Genomic DNA, 5,488 nt, shown 5'->3' on the forward strand with positions numbered 1-5,488 from the left:
GGGGCCCAATGGCGAACAGCCGAGCTATCCGACACCTGACCCAGGCAGTTGAAACTACGATCAACATCACAGCTGGCATCCTCGCTAACAACACGGCAGAGCTTCAGGCGGTCCGCCTTGTGGCCCTTCAAAACCGCCTTGTTCTAGATGTGGTTCTAGCCGACCGTGGAGGAGCATGCCGCATCATCGGATCTAGTTGTTGTACCTATGTGCCAGATAACTCGCCCTCAGTCTACAAAGCAATTGAACACCTCCACAGACTTTCCTCAGAGGTTCACCAAGAACAAGAAGGATGGTCGCTTGGGAGCTGGTTTTGGGACACTTTAAAGGACTGGGGTTGGAGGTTGTTTTCCTTTGTCTTGATACCCGTTGTGATACTATGTGGGTGTTGTTTAGGTATCCAATGCCTGCCATCCTTGTTCGCACTTGTTTCTAACTGTATGTGCCCAAAGACTTTGGACTTCAGAAATGAGCACATGAGTCCCCTCTATGAAGTAGAAATACGTGACCTTATAGGGATAAACCCGAACTGACAAGTTGGCGAGACATGTTAAAAGGGAGGACTGTGAAATTTTAAGTTTACGAACTGAACATCATCTGCGCCAGCTTGTCACCCACGCATAACCTGCACGGCAGCCATTTTGGGTACCATGGTCTCCCTGTTCACGATCGATCACCAGCGCGCTCCCCTGACCCAGCGAACGTCTTCCGCGCACTCTGGCTACCCCCCCTCCCTTGCATACACAAGTCCACATGACCCTGTCCTTGGGAGTCGCGCCCGCGCCTGACCAACACCTCCTCTCCTTTCATGAATACCCCTCTGTTGGTAAACCCTCCCTCCGCGCTTGATTGTCCACGCGGCATGAATACCTCTCCTTTGATGACCCGTTCCCCCGAGTCCGACTGTCCACACAGGTCCGAGGCCATCGCCTAAGCCGGGAGATACGGTTTACTGCCCCGCTCTTCAAAGGACCCACTATTGATCATGGCCTCCCCACCCCCTGGGATACGATCAGGCGCACACATCCTAAGAATTGGCGGAACACTCAGCTGCGCGATAGCCCCCTCCTGATATCAGCAGGGTGAGGACCTCTATTGTGGATGTATGTGGGGTGGGATTGACACGAGGATTATGGGGAAGTTTTTATAAAGTTCAAAGAGTTTTTATGCAATAAAGAATGCTCACATGTCATAAACCAGGGTATAAGAGGCCAGGCCTCAGAGAGGCTGTTAGAGCACCTCGAGACGATACCTTGTTGTCTGATCTGATGTGTTCTGCTCCGTCGGAATAAAAACTTCTGTTTCCTGCCTTCCGGTCTCCAGCGCCTGCCTCTTTGTTTGGTAACTAGAACGGTATAGAGGCGGTTAACGCCGGGCAATCTTGAAACAGGCCATCAGCCCTACCTGTTTTCTACAAGGGGGACCAGCATTCTTTTTAGGTTTGGTATTTAACATCTTGTAGGACATGGTCATGTTCCCTTGCTTGTATTCTTCACTTTCTAGGACTGTACCTGTCGCCTGAGGATTTCCCTCCTTATTAGGGTAACAGGCAGTATTGAGTACCTTGTTTAAATCCCCCCAAGGCCACCCATTCTTGCATGAATTATTTCCGTCAGGGCAGGAGGTGGGGGTAGTATCGTCAGCTGTTATTAGGGCGAACCAGGCTTCACAAGTTCCATTATAAGAGAATGGGAAAGGAAAAATAGGCATCCCTCCTTTTTTCTGATGAGGTGGGATGCGGCCACATATCCAACAATTGGTGCTATTACTGGCCTGCTGAGTGTGGTGTAGCATCTGTATGAAGGTATTGTTTCGCAAGGCTAATCTATGGGCTTGTTCATGAGGGGGTAGGTCGTGATAGGTGTGTTCCTGAGTGCTGTTGGGTGTATGAGAGGTGTGTTGTGTTGGAGGAATCCAACCAAGACACGTCATAACTGCCATGACGAAAAATAATACTGTCAAACATATAGTAGGACCATTATGTCTTTTTCTAGAGTTCATTTTTTTTTTCTCCCACATAGTCAAGGTGTTAAAATCCATTCTCATGCTCCAACCGCTTCACCACTGGACCGACGCCCAATGGACTTAATTAGCCAGAGTCCGAATGGCAGACCTTAACTTTGATTTGTAGTCCTGTTGTGGGGTTAGTCCCAAAGGCAATAAAGATTGTTCAGTCACAATGTCAGTGGGATTGGCAGGGCCATCAGCAACAGTGTCTTTTTGTTTAAAATGTTTCCGGCAGTGGCTTGCGTGGAGCCAGCCCTTCCTGCCCTCGACCTTCACTGCTGTCCGTGTTGTTAGTAGTACGAGTCTTGGCTTCTTCCACCTGGGCTGGAGGGGGCTGGTCCGGTCGAAGTTCCACACGAGGACCAAGTCCCCAGGTCGGATGGCGCGTTCTTCCGGGTTGGTTTTGTCAGGGAAGGTGGCAGCAACCTGAGAACGACAAGATTGGAGTGCAGACATCAAGGAAGCCAGGTAGTCAGTCAGCATAGTACTGTCAACATCAGTTATTCTTTTAGGCCTTGGCGTACCCCACATATTTGGTGGTCTGCCAAAGACCACTTCATATGGAGATAAGCCAGTTCTGGAATGGGCTACCATACGCATGTAGAAGAGGGCAACCGGTAAGGCTACCATCCAGTCCACGCCTTTGTCAGTGCATATCTTGGCCAATTTTGTCTTCAAAGTTTGGTTGTGTCTTTCTACTAGACCTGCTGCCTGAGGATGTCTTACACAGTGAAACTTCCAAGTGTACCCTAACAGAAGAGACACTTGCTTCATGAGTTCAGAGGAAAAAGGTTGGCGTTATCTGAGTAGATGACACGGGGCAACCCATACCTCGGGAAAAACTCTCTAACTAATTGTTTAGCAGTTGTCGTTGCAGTGTAATCTGGGACGGGATAGGCTTCTGTCCATCTGGTCAGAGCACACACTACAACTAGCACATACTTGTGACCTCTACATCTCTCCATCTGGATATAGTCCATCTGGAGAACTTCAAATGGATGGTCAGGGGGTTGGAATCCTCCCTGTTTTAACACGTTTTAACTTTTTGTTTGGCTGCAGTTCTCAAATGTTTGTTGTGCCATATATTCTGTATGCTGTCTAACATTGCTTTTTCTCCCAGATGCGCTGGTCCATGTATGGTATTTACCATAACCTGTACCATGGCATCCGGTAGAAACCACACTGCTCTGTCAGGTGTCATCCAGCCTTGATCTGTAAGGACCCCTCCTTTTTCCTTCCATTCTAGCAGTTCCTGTGGTGTGGCGTGACTTTGGACATCCTGGATGTCAGAAAAGGCGTCTCGTATTGTATATTGGCGGTGTGGTATACCTAATTCTGTGTTTGCTGCTAACTTGGCTGCACTGTCTGCAGAATCATTTCCTTTTGATATTTCATCTGTTCCTTTTGTGTGCGCTTTACATTTTAGCACTGCGATTTTCTCTGGTAACTGACTGGCCTCTAAGAGGGCAGTGATGATTATAGCATGCTGTATTCTGGACCCATGTGATGTGAGAAATCCTCTCTCTATCCACAATTTACCGAAGTTGTGTACAACTCCAAAGGCATATTGTGAATCAGTGTAGATGTTAACTGACTTTCCTTTTGCTAAGTGGCGTGCTCGTGTTAGGGCTATGAGTTCTGCTGCCTGTGCCGACAGTATCTCTATCTTGTGTGCTTCTAAAGTGTCTGTACCATTTGTGACGGCATAGGCTGCTGCTAATTCTCCTGTGGGGAGTCTCATACATGAACCATCAACAAAGAGTGTCATTTCTGCCTTAGCAAGGGGAGTATCTTGTAAATCTGGTCTTGGTTTGGTCACTAAATCAATTATGTCAATACAATCGTGAATTTCTTCAGTAGGAGAGGTCAGTGGCAACAGTGTTGCTGGGTTTAAAATGTTGCAGCGTCTAATCTCAATGTGTGGCTGAAAAAGTGTCATCTCATATCCGGTGAGTCTGGCTATTGTCAGATGCTGTGTTTGCGTTCTGTTTAACAGAAGTTCTACAGCGTGTGGGACCTGAACTATCAGATGATGTCCCAATACAATAGAATCGCTTTGTCTAATAGCTTGTGCAGTAGCTGCTACTGATTTTAGACATGCAGGCAATGCTTGCACTACTGGATCTAATGTGCTTGAAAAATAACCACATGGTTTATGTTTGTCTGCTTGAAGTTGGGTCAGAACTGATAGTGCTGTACCTGAGTTTTCGGTTACAAATAATGTAAAATCTTTGGTGTAATTAGGTGTTGCCAGCACTGGGGCTTGACACATAGCTTTTTTAAGAGACTGAAAGGCTTGCGTGTGTTCATCTGTCCAGGGTAATTGTGGAGTAGCGCCAGCTTTGAGTGTTGTCAGCTGCACTAACGGTTCGAAATGAGTGCAAATTGTGGGATCCACTGTCTACAATATGAGGTGAGACCAACAAAGGCTCGAACTTGTTTCTGTGTTGTTGGTTGTGGTATTTGTAGTATGAGCTGGATGCGTTCCTGTGTAAGCTGCCTACCCTCCTTTGACAGCAAGTGCCCTAAGTATGCCACTTGCTGTAAACAAAATTGGAGCTTACCAGGGGAAACTTTATCGCCATTTGCAGCTAGGAATTCTAGTACTAGGAGTGATGCTTCAGCACATGCTGCGTCAGATCTGGCCGTAATGATGATATCATCAACATATTGTAGTATGGCTGTATCCGTGGGCATTTGAACAGTATCTAGTTGTCTTTTTAATGCTTGGCTATATACGCTTGGACTCTCTGTGAAACCTTGAGGAGCTCTTGTGAATTGGAAACTTCGTCCTTGTAAGGAGAAGCCAAAAAGGTATTGACTGTCTGGGTGAATAGGTATGCTAAAGAATGCATTTTTCAAGTCAATGACTGAAAAATGCGTTGCTTCCGCATCTATGGCTGTGAGTAGGGTGGAGATGTCTGGAACCACAGGGTGTTGTGGAACGACACATTTATTGAGCTCTCTCAAATCCACCACTAGTCTGTAGGCAGGTGGTGTTCCTGGTTCCACTTTTTTATGGACTGGTAAAACAGGGGAATTGCAAATGTTAGAAGTTGTTTCCTTAATCACACCTGACTGTATTAGGTCCTGAATAATCAACATTAATGCTTGTTCAGCCTGAGGTGGAATTTTGTATTGCCTTATGCGTGGTAGTTGGGCTCCCTCTTTCAGTGTAACCTTGTGAGGTGTTATTTCCATACATCCTACTGTGGTGGAATCAGTGGCCCACAGGGTGTGTGGCAAATCTTTCAAACGCTCATCTAATTCTCTACTTGTGTAGTGGCCCTTGAAATCTCGCAGAAATAGTCTGACATCTGTAGGTGAGCAAACAATGACAGCTCCTAATTCTTTCAATGTTTTTATACCAAGCAAGTTTTCTGGACATGATTTTGTCAATATAAGATCTGTAGTTGTCGTGAGGGGACCAACCTGCAAGGGCAGTGGTTTTGACGTGGCGTTTGTCACAGGTTGTCCTGAG

This window comes from Lissotriton vulgaris, chromosome 3_1 (assembly GCF_964263255.1).
Source record: "Lissotriton vulgaris chromosome 3_1, aLisVul1.2, whole genome shotgun sequence".
Classification (NCBI taxonomy): domain Eukaryota; kingdom Metazoa; phylum Chordata; class Amphibia; order Caudata; family Salamandridae; genus Lissotriton; species Lissotriton vulgaris.